Source organism: Phalangium opilio, unplaced genomic scaffold (assembly GCF_054372755.1).
Source record: "Phalangium opilio isolate 3A_F unplaced genomic scaffold, DU_Popi_V2 ptg000055l_1, whole genome shotgun sequence".
NCBI classification, from domain to species: domain Eukaryota; kingdom Metazoa; phylum Arthropoda; class Arachnida; order Opiliones; family Phalangiidae; genus Phalangium; species Phalangium opilio.
Genome location: NW_028324174.1, coordinates 1,864,706 through 1,876,888, shown reverse-complemented (window position 1 = coordinate 1,876,888; position 12,183 = coordinate 1,864,706). Strand labels below are relative to the sequence as shown.

At 36.3% G+C, this 12,183-nt stretch overlaps 1 non-coding gene across 1 annotated transcript; it reads right to left on the bottom strand.

Moving 5' to 3' along the window:
• Positions 1–413: 413 nt before the first annotated feature.
• Positions 414–486, bottom strand: TRNAV-CAC (transfer RNA valine (anticodon CAC)). Its single transcript has one exon. It is a non-coding gene; the product is annotated as a tRNA-Val (tRNA).
• Between the last annotated feature and the right edge of the window lie 11,697 nt (positions 487–12,183).

Below are 12,183 nucleotides of genomic sequence, written 5' to 3'. Positions count from 1 at the left end.
TTATTTGGAAGTATTAAGGAAATATTAGGCATTTAAGCACCATTTACAGTGGCTTTTAACATCTTTTTTTGACAATCTGTTGAACTTCTAATATTACTAAGTTTAATGGTTTTAAAAGTAGGGAAAAAGTATGCTACCTATGTCACATTATTAAACCAAGTGAAGTGAAATAATTGTTAAATATTTATTATAACCACTACACCACAGACACGTGGTAAGTCTTAGTTTTCCAAGAGATCTAACTAATTATTATGTCCAATCACGAAGGTTAAAACTTGTATCTACCTGGGCTCGAACCTGGGACTTTCCGTGTGTGAAGCGGACGTGATAACCACTACACCATAAATACGTGGTAATACTGAGTTTTCCAAGAGATCTAGATAATTCAAGCGCCCAATCACGATGGTCAAACATGTATCTACCAGGGTTTGAACCTGGGACCTTCCGCGTGTGAAGCGGACGTGATAACCACTGCACCATAGATACGTGGTAGCACTGAGTTTTCCAAGAGATCTAGCTAATTATTATGTCCAATCACGATGGTCAAAGCCGTACTTCTGTAATTAAGTAAAATTAACATACTTAGACTTAATTGTTTTGATCAAACTGGCTGATAGCACACCCTGAATACTTAATTGTTAATTTAAGATAATTCCGAAAAGTATCTTCGCTGTAGTTTTTAAGTTATCGGTGGGGAAAAATCACGAAAAACCCATGTTAATCTCCATAGGAAATTAGCAAAAGCGGGTGAATATTACTTTAACGTTACAAAACGGTATCAAGTCATATCTACAAGGGCCTACCGGCCCTGTAGAATTTTCCCATAAAATAACATAATCTTTGGTTGGAAGTTTGGTTTGAGTTTGCTGGATGAGGGTCTGGCGGCCATCTTGGGGTGGAGGCCATCTTGGATCTCTGCGAATCTTGGTAGCTATCACTTCTCTCAATTTTGGGACAAAAACAGCGGCTTGTTCTCCGGGTAGTATTCCAGTACGTAATCTGCGATCGTCCGTGGTACTAGCTTTCAGGTCTACAAAAAGATAACCGTAAATTTCGGAGGTTGCCTGTTTAAACGCGTCTATTGGTTGCGTATATCTGTTTCGCAAGATGGATAATGGCCGACTGGTCGCGTGGTGTTTTGAATATAACCAACTAATGAGCGTTAAGGTTTAAAGTACGTATTTCCTTTCCAGGATAATACAGTATTTGCATTAGAATTAGAACTGATGTATTTCTATGATGGGAACCCCGAATAAACAGGTTCGTCGCGTCCTTATTATTGGTAATTTACATAATAGATCGTCTAATATAACCATATTTCTCACACCGGCATCTAAAATGCTAACATCTAATAAACCCTCGTGAAATTCTACAATCGGTGAATGCGAGGATATGGTATTGAAAAGATTCGCCTGATATTCAGTGTAACTCCAAATTATCCTTTCGGGTGAGGGTAAAATACACATTTCCCGATGCTTAATTAATTTGGCTACAAATACACTCTTTCCACAACCTGTGACTCCGGCAACCAGCCCGGTAAATGGGTGTTGCAAAGTTAAATCCATCTCTTTAAATGATATAAATACCTATAGTCATGCTCTATATATAATTAATTCTAAATCGGCAAAGATCATAAAATTTTAAACTCCAGAGAGTGTACTAACATTTTAATTTCCTGTGGAACTTGAGTTGCCGGAGTGAGAAAGTCTTGCTGCGGTGGAACTTAAGTTGCTGTAGAGAACTCGGTCGGTCGTAAAATGATCGTATCAGCACATGTTAGAGTTTTTTCCCCTCATGATAAGCCGATGATAAGATAAATACCGATGGGAATGTTGATAAGTTTGGAAATAACGCGATACCTTATCGGGTTCACCCGGTTCAATGTTCCGTTATCGGTCCTTGTTTAACTACCAATATTTTCCTAGCACGTTGAAATAATTTGATATCTTATCGGTCAATGGTTCTTCCGTTATCGGTTCTTGATGGTTTGATGGCTACCCCCGCAACGTGTCTATTCCTGTATCTAGATATTTTAATCCAACACCACGTGAAGATTAGTCTTAGCATATTAATTCTCCTTCGACATGGTTTTAATTTGTTTAAATAGAAAGTCGAATATATTTTGTAGAAGAAATAGGGCATATCCATAGTTTTTGTAAACAGAGGTCAGAGGCTTAAAACTATTCAACCTTTAATATTTGCAAACAATTCTCACCTAGTTTTTATTCATATTATTATTACTATTACTTGACGCGTTACACTTCCGCACGCACTTTAATGATACTTTAATTATACTTAAATATGTGCTTATATTTATAAACACGTTTGCAAGGCTTCATTCCGAGTGCGACAGTTTCTTCATCACATTGTTCGGGACGGACAGACAAGGAGGCAACCCAGATTTCCGCTTTATTCATTTGGCGCGAGAATTTAAAAATTTTCAATGCAGTTTCCAAACGTTTGTTCCTAAATATTTAAATACCTTTGATTAATATTGATTATTTTCTTCGTCAGTTATGTTTATTAGTATGCGTTACACCATTTCAAGCCCCTACGATTATGACATACGGTATACATTAATTAATATTAAGGTTTGAATCCGAGTGTACGGCCGCCAATACGGTTACCACAATTATATAGTATATAAAGCTATCAATTTCTAATATGTTATAACAATATCAGGTCTTCCTGTACTTTGTATTATAGATTTGTCTTTCCAGTAATTGAATCCTGGGATGAGGAAGTCAAGACTTAACATTTTCTGATATGAAAAATGGCGACAAGGAAAAAAAATGACGTCATGGGAAATGGCGACAAGAAAAAATGTCGTCAAGGAAGATGACGTCATGAAAAAAATTACGTCATGGAAAAAAATTGACGTCGATTTGGTGATACCGTCAGAAAAAAATGGCAGCCATACCGTCGATACCGTAGTGGCGCTGAACCGGTCATTTGTATCTACTCACTATAGCAAGGATTATTCTAAATAAAGATGTAGTATAGCTTAAGTAATATATAAACAGCCATTTCAAATAATAATATTAAAACATATCGATGGAATAACATAATGAAACAGAGATTTAAAGCTACAAAACTACTAAATGCATCGTTATTACAAAAAGCATTTCCACATATTTTCTTTATATTCTGGAAAAGGGTTATATTAAGGTTCTGAAGCATTTCTTTACACATCAACACAAGGGGAACTGAAAGCAGAAGTATAGATTCAAATTTTAAACTTACATTTTTGTGATAAAGAGCCCAGAACTTCCGGATACTTCAAAGAGATCAAGAGAAGGAAGTTGTTAGTCTGGTGAAGGGTGTTTTCAGGTCTGGTAAGAATGGTTAGCGCAGATAATTGTACTGCCCAAATAACTGTTAACATAGTTGTCAACAGGTAATTCTATGGACAAAATAAAAATACATTTTGTTGAAGATCTACTAGGCATTCTACATAGGCCCTCAGAACAAATATGTTTTCTAGGAGAAGACATAATTGTTTGTTCTAAAAAACTGAATTGGCAACCGCTAATTCATACAAGTATGACATGTTTAAAGTATGAGAGGTTTTAATTATAATACAGTAACTAAAAGCAGAAGAATATTAGGCTTTCATAATATAATTTCTATGGTCAGTAGCCCTATCTTGGAAAACGTTTTGGAAAGTCACGCATTTCAGAGCGAAATAATTTACAAAAGTGAAAAAAGAGACGAAGTTTGAATTATTGCCCAATTATTGCAGCCGTTTTGAAACTGCTATAACTTTTCCAGGATAAAGGGTTTTTGAAAGACTTGATGACAACCCTGACTTGAAGAAGTCGAACCTAAAATGGAATACTAGCGTAATTTATTTTACTGAACTAAGATCGCTCAAGATTTGCTTAACACATAATTTTCACTTCAGTGTTGCCAAGCAGTTTGTTTGAAAGGATTTGAAGAGGGAACAACTAGCAGCTAAATTTGAATAGATACTTATTAACTTGGCTTAAAGAGAGCTTGCCAACACTGGACTGCTGAGAAAGAAAAAATAAATTTTCTCTAGCCTCAACAGTGAAAACTATATATTAAAGGACAGGACCATGACTTTTGAATGTTAATTTTAGTTCAAAAGCTATAGTATGAGAGTCTATAATTTGCAAGTTTTTTTGTTTCTCAATTAGTTTTAAGTTAATTATAAATTAAAAATGGAAAGGTAGTGGTCATATTGCGTTTTATATTTAAAAGGTGACGCTTTGGGGTTTTGAGTGAATTATTCGTCAACGTCGTTTCACAGTCACTTGATGGCGTTATTGCTGTATTATTCGTTTTATAGAAAGATAAACATTACACTCCCCATAGTGTAAGATTTGAGATGATTTTCGAAGCAGCATTATTCGCTTCGGTCTGTGATTTAAAAAAAACCAAAAAGACGAGACAAAAACTAAGTTAACATAAACCGAGGTAGGATATGAATTTGAACCAGTGTTTACGTTATAGAAACACATGCCTGTCCGGCATTGCTTGAGCTCAGCTGAGCTCACCTTACTTTATTGAAATTCACAACGAGCTCACCTCTGGCTCAAAATTATAAAACAATATTTCCTTGGAGTTCAATGTGAAATCAAGCGCAGTTAGTTTCTATAAATGAGCTCACCTCGGGCTCGGGTTCATTCACATTATTTTGATCCGCTCAACTCGAGCTAAAGCTTGCTCTAATATCTTTCGCAGGCTCGAGCTTGATCTCATATTTCCGGAGAATACTTCTTCCAGGCAGTTTAGATGTTGAAATAAATACTTTTATAGCTATTTCTACTCAATAAATGCAAATAAAGAATATTTATTAGATGTCCAAATGACTTTTGTATTAAACAAATCTTAAACTTCATCTGCCACTGAGTTACACTAGCTTCTGTATATACAAATTGGAGCGCTAAGCTCAGTCTCAAAACAGTGAGCGCATTTTCAAAATGAGTGGGCTCATAGTTTAGAGTTGACATCGCTCGAGTCCAAGAAAGACATAATATTTGTAATAGGGCTCAGCACAAGCTCTCGTTAGTTTAGCGGTTAAACCTTAGCCTTACTTCAATATGGACCTGGACTATTTGGCGACAAACCAAGTCGCTCTAAAATATATTTTCGTTGCTGTAACGCGAAAACGTACCACTAGAGTGAATGCCCCAAATATATCAGAACTAACATCTGATAGATATGGATATGCTGCTAACGTTGTGAAATAATCGTATTGCATCGGAAGCGATGTAACGTTCAAATAATCGTCCGAGTAGAGTGTAAAATCAGTCTGTTTCTAAAATATAAATGCTTAAGATTTTGATTTATTTGTAATCAAACTTAAAAACTGTTCTTACATTATAAAAGAGATGATTTTTGAATTCGCCAAACCTACAAAGAAACACTGAATTAACTATTGAGAACTATTACTAACTAGTAAGTTGTTAAATGAGTTTTCCTCCGCCGTGTAACCAGTTTCTACTATCCATCAAACCTAACTGAGGCTAACGGTAAGAGTTACTATAGGGCAGTAGCCACCACCCCTTTATGCATTGTAATGGGAACCACCTGTAAAAAGCCACAGGCTTAGTGTGTGGATATCTCTTCGTAGACAAAGTTTAAACTATTGTTTCGAAATACGTGTTCAAGGGGATAAAAAATACCTTTTTTGGTTAGGCAATAGTTTAAGGGGGAATATAAAAATTAGCTTAAATCATTTTTGAGAAAAGGTAACCGAAAATTGACAACTTGGAAATTTTTGCTCGATAAGCGCATTTAGAGGGTAGTGATTACAGCCCAATCGATTTCATTTGATTCGCTGGTAAACACTACCGTCTCGTTAAACCTCAACAATTCACACACTGTGGAGCCCTCAAGGGTCTCCTCTATTACGGTGGAGCGAATTCTTCGCTACGCTGCAGCTACGGGCCTATTCAAGGCCTGAATACGAGGGCGCACAATATGCCTATGGCATCGGTGCTAGGGCGCGAGCCCCCCTACTTAGTAATAATAATAATAATAATAATAACCTCAACAATATTCTAAGTTATCCAGCATGATTGCTAGCTTTTGTGTTTATGCGTGTCGGTAATTTACCTAGTTTTACCGTTTAAATTTTCAATGGTAATTTCTCCAAGGATGATGGGTAAATTCCTTTATACTTGATTTACCGTTAAATTACAATACATTTCTGAAATTTTGGTGCTCAGAGTCTAAACCTCTGAGAGTTAAACCAAGTGTAATAGCCCGCCAGGGACTATAACAATGTCCGTATTTACTGTGGAGTCCCATTTTTCCTCGATTTCAATTCACGCGGCAGTTATGGAGGGAAATCACGTTTCTCTCATCCTTATTTAAAAAAAAACACTTTCTTAGTGAACCAAAACTAGAAAATGTAAAGCCTAAGAGAACAAATTGGAATGACTGAAGTCCAGAAATAAAAATTTTTCAGTTTAAAACAACAATTAATTGAAAAAACACTTATCTTAGTTTGTTACAATTTCCCAAAATATTTTAAAATGATATTTGCATTAATTTCGAAAGAACACGTGCAAAGACAGTATTCATTTTATATAACTTTTCGGTATTAACCAGACATGGGCGAACCCTCTGCCTCTCCCACTCCCACTCCTCAAAGTTTTTTATCGGGGAACGAGTAGCTCACTCCAACTGGTTTTCCATAGTAGGCCTTTCCAGTAAACCTCGCTCCTTTCTCAAACAAAACATCATAGTAACTTTTCACTCCTCTCACTGCTCATTTTATCTCGTAGTTTTAATAAACCTCCTCTCATCTCAATTAAGATAAAAATTAAAATGTTTCACTCCTCTCACTGCTCATTTTCCCTCGTAGTTTTATTAAACCTCTTCTCATCTCAATTAAGATAAAATTAAAAGTTTTCCATCCTCTCACTACTCATTGTTAAACCTCCTCTCATCTCATTCTCAATTAAGATAAATTACCATCAAGATAAGTTCGATTAAAACCTTGGCCCAGCAAAACTTCCGTGTCACTGCAATAATTATGGCAACACTTATTGCAACATATGCTTTTGAGCTTCATTATTTGTTGAATCAGAACAATAAGACTTGTAATGTAAAGGACCGACTACTTATTTTGTCCAGAAATTTCCGGAAAGCTGTGATTCTCGAACGATAAGCCAGAAGACGAAGCCGCTGGAGTTCTACCTTAGTTTTGATAAGGTCCTACACAAAAGCAAACTTTGTTTCTTCATTTATTTTCTAATTTTGGCATTTTAAACTAAGTTTAATAAGTACCACCCAATAAAAAACAGCCCGTCAAGGCACACCACTGGTGAGAGAAGCGGAAACTGTCAGTGTCAAAATTTTCTTCAGCTTAACTCTAACACTTGGTTTATTCTATTGAACCTTGTGTACCAGCGTTTCCCACACTACCAGCCTAGCAACGTTCCTCGAAAATTATCAAAGTTTTGGTTCAGCCAATAAGCATTCGTATTTCACTAGGCTACGTGACTGTAGCCTGTCAAATACAATTTGTGCTTACAGCATGTTCAAAGCTAGAGAGCCGTGTTTTCACCAGACATGGGCGCTCTCCTCTCCTTTTGTAGCGAAATGAGCGTTTTGAGAAGAGAGAATCAGAAATTACACTATTGTGAGTGGAGGGTGAGTGGGAGTGGTAAGAATTTAAGAAAACAATAGGCAAGAAAATGAGTGCAACGTTTTAATATCATGAAACATTGGAGTGAACCTCTTGGCCAATTCAAAATACAAATTTTAAAAGAGCGTGAGTTTTTACGGGCGGCGTAAAAGGGGTGTAAAAGGGGGTGAGTTTGAAAACCAAACGTTTAGCAATGGCTCGTGAGTGTGAGAGGTGAGTGGGACGAAAAATGTTTTGGGCGAGGGGGTTCTCTCCTTCTTTCAGGCTTTTGGAGAGGAGAAAAAATCAGAAACTATCCACTGTTTCTGGGTGGGGGTTAGGGAGACAAGGGAGGGAAATAAAGAAACAATACTGTGCTTTGAAATAGTAACGGGTATTTATTTTTAAGCCAAGGCGAAGGTTAGTGATTCATAGAGGTGAAAACACGGCTCTCTAGCTTTGAACATGCTGTAAGCACAAATTGTATTTGACAGGCTACAGTCACGTAGCCTAGTGAAATACGAATGCTTATTGGCTGAACCAAAACTTTGATAATGTTCGAGGAACGTTGCTAGGCTGGTAGTGTGGGAAACGCTGGTACACAAGGTTCAATAGAATAAACCAAGTGTTAGAGTTAAGCTGAAGAAAATTTTGACACTGACAGTTTCCGCTTCTCTCACCAGTGGTGTGCCTTGACGCGCTGTTTTTTATTGGGTGGTATCTTTTATTTGATAGAAACGCGTGATAGTTGGTAAGGAGTCGAGCAGCCGACCTAATCCTTCATTACATTAACCGACTTAAAATACAACTATCAGCCAACTCTATTTTATTGTTCTCACGGCCGACTGCAAAGCGGAGTTGGCAACTGAAGTTGGATAAGAGTCGGATTTTAGTCGTAACTACCAACTAGACCATAAACCGACGAATCTACCTCGACCCGACTCGAACGCGGAACACTCGTGTTACTGGGGTGTCTGGTTTTCACCTCTATGAATCACTAACCTTCGCCTTGGCTTAAAAATAAATACCCGATACTATTTCAAAGCACAGTATTGTTTCTTTATTTCCCTCCCTTGTCTCCCTAACCCCCACCCAGAAACAGTGGATAGTTTAGGATTTTCTCTCCTCTCCAAAAGCCTGAAAGAAGGAGAGAACCCCCTCTCCCAAAACATTTTTCGTCCCACTCACCTCTCACACTCTCGAGCCATTGCTAAACGTTTGGTTTTCAAACTCACCCCCTTTTACACCCCTTTTACGCCGCCCGTAAAAACTCGCGCTCTTTTAAAATTTGTATTTTGAATTGGCCAAGAGGTTCACTCCAATGTTTCATGATATTAAAACGTTGCACTCATTTTCTTGCCTATTGTTTTCTTAAATTCTTACCACTCCCACTCACCCTCCACTCACAATAGTGTAATTTCTGATTCTCTCGTCTCAAAACGCTGATTTTGCTACAAAAGGAGAGGAGAGCGCCCATGTCTGGTATTAACAGTGTTAGCATGGAAAGTATTAGACTAAATATCCGAGCATTGTTTAGGGGTCATTTTCAAAGGTTTAAAGGTTTCTCTTTTCGAAATGTAAAAGAAATGTTTCGACGGGCTAAATTCATCTGAAGGATGAGACTTTCAACATTATTGTCCTCATCAAAGTCGCTTCACGGTAATTTCTTTGGTTCTGCGCCTGCACTTTTCTAACCCTGATTCAAATTGTTCCCATTTTTTGTGTCGGTAATTCAAAATTATTTTTAAATCTATCATTAAAATTTGAATAAGAGATATTATTAAAAATAAACCAAAAATACTTTGGTAGATGTTGCATGTTTTGAGAACTCTTTAAATTGTTGCAATTAAAGTAACTTTTGTTTGACGCTGGCTTCCTGTTTTGCGAGGACAGCAATTTAGAACAAACGTAAATCACGAAACTCTTAAATAGACGCTGAAAAATGACGGTCTGTGTATCAATTTCACCTATAAAAACATATTATATTGGAAACGAAACGCTACTTTCCTTTTAAATATCCCTAACTGGGATTTTTTTTCAAAGACTGCAAGTAAAATTGAAGGCACTTAGAAGTTAAAAATTTAAAACCACTTTAGTTTACGCAGAAAAGTTTTACAGACTTTCATAAAAGGCACTACGAATAATAAACGTCTTTAATTTTTTTATTGTATTAAAGTGGTATTTCTTTTTGAACTTCTATATCGTCGAAACCAATTAAAATTGAAAGTTTGTAGCAGAAAAATATTTTTGATCCATTACTTAAATCAAAAAGCGTTTATATTGTTGAATCCGAAATAAATATAATTCCAAGAGTGCAATGTTGGAATGTGGTACTTAATATAAGCAACACCAGGGGGAAGCATTTTACGTGGCCTTAAGCCAAAGCTCACTGTTTATAACTCTATTTTGTATTTGTAGTAGTCTGTCTTCGTGTAATCATTAAAGTGTGTTCATTTTCTGTTACGCAGTTCTCAGTTCTTGTCATTATATTGTTTATTCCACTACTACGCCATAAAACAATATGCAACTTTAATTCACGAACCCAATATGAAGTCAACGTTCCCCTTGAAATTCCGCAAAGACGATTCAATAATGTCAAATATTGGTACTTAGCTCCAAACTTTCGTAAACCCATTTAGCGTCAGTGCTTCCAATGCATTTACTAACTTAGATAGGTCTTAAAACAGTTTATAAATATTTTCTCCGAGTGAGTTCCCTGTTATTCTGTGAAATCGATGCTAGTAGAGACGATCCAAGATTGTCAATTTTAGTAAATTTTTGGTACGACAACATTGATTATCACCTTTTATTTCACAACACTTAAGATGAGATAGTCTTAAGTATTATTTTAAATAATTTTTTAGGTCTGAAATGAGGGGTGCGAAATTTATCTGAAATCCCTTACGCTTCTCGCGATGTAATTCACACAAAATCACGAAAGTACGAAATGAAAGAGAAAATTCCGATATCTTTGGCGAAATCAAAGAAGAAATATTGAAATGAAAGAACAAATCAAGTCCTTATATAAAAACTGTTTCTAAAAAGACACTTGAAAAAGTTAAAGATAAGTGTACAAAATGAATTTGTAGTACAAATTAAAAGTTTTCAGTTTTAAAGACATTATTATACAAGTTGGGAAACCAAAATAAACCTCTCCGAGCCGAGACGAATTTACTTTCCAAACACAGGTCCGCAAGCCAATGAGACCAACCGGAAATACAGGGTGTATCTGAAATGGACGTAGGAGCGGAAGTATTTGGGTTCCTGGGGCCAATATAAGGCAAAACTGTTCTATGACATTTTGTCGTACGCCAACCCATTTGGAAGTTACTTGAACATAGCCCTTGCTAATTTGCATAAATCACAGCATGTTGACTTCGTCTAAAACAGTAGGAATTAAGTTCAAGATAGGATGATTATTGCAAATTAGGGGTTGCCAGGTAAAACAAAAAAGCCTCATAGCCATAGAGTTTATCGTAAATTTTTAAGGAGTAGAAAGTTGTACAGTTGGTGACTCATAAAGGAACATCAATGTAAAACAAAAGGTTACGATTTAGTGTGTTGAAACAACTGACCGATACTAACGGTAAACTGACAGCGATAACTAGCGGAAACTAATAAGGAACACCGACGTTTTGCTTCATTCTTCAAACAATCGAAAGGTTGCATTTAGTTTAAAGATTAGGTTAATTTTGCAACTTATCGAAATCGGTATTCGAGAATAAATGTTAGTGGGCGAATGTTTGGGATGAGATTTTGGGCAACGCCTATTAAAACTGAGCAGTAAAATGCATAATTTGCAAAATTTAACCCTTATAAAAATCAACAAATACTGATGAAACCTAAATGTTGAAAATGAATTAAAACTTTTTATGGTTCAAAGTGACCAAAAAAGGGAACATTCCTTTCTCCAAAAAAATTACAGTGAGGGAATAATGGCATTTTTCTTGGTGCCTCACCCAAAACTTCACCCGTAACAAATTAGGTACGCTATGTTGAATAGCGTACTTAGGAGTGGGCTTCATAAAACCTAGCATTCCTTCTCAAGGTCACACACTACTAACTTGTTCAAGAAAGGGTTGAAAGGCTCGTGATTGGCCTACACTAATTACGAGGTACCACCAAAAGTAATAGCAGAGAAAAACGTTTAAGACGAAACTTTCGTTCTTCACCTCGGAACCGAACGGATGACCGCAAATAAAACTAAAGGAAATTTGACAAAAAACCAAAAGTGGAGGGTTAACTTAAAACTATGAAAAAACTTCGCAAATAAATTAATAAAAGATTAAACCTTAGTAAATTTGCAGACCACCCTAAAATTTAGACTTATGACGTTTACTAACTAGTAGTAATCTGCCAGCGTTGAGAACGACAGGAGACATACGTGCAATGCGAGATGCAATGTAATTTACCCATAAGAAAATGTACATTCTTACTCCTTAGAATTATTCTATGAAAATTGCCATTAAAAACGGTAAATAGTACTTCTGTTAAAGGTTCAAAGTGTTTTAAAGCATGTAAAAAATAATTTACAAATTTAATGGAAACAAGACGTCGCCGGATATGTAGTCTTACACACA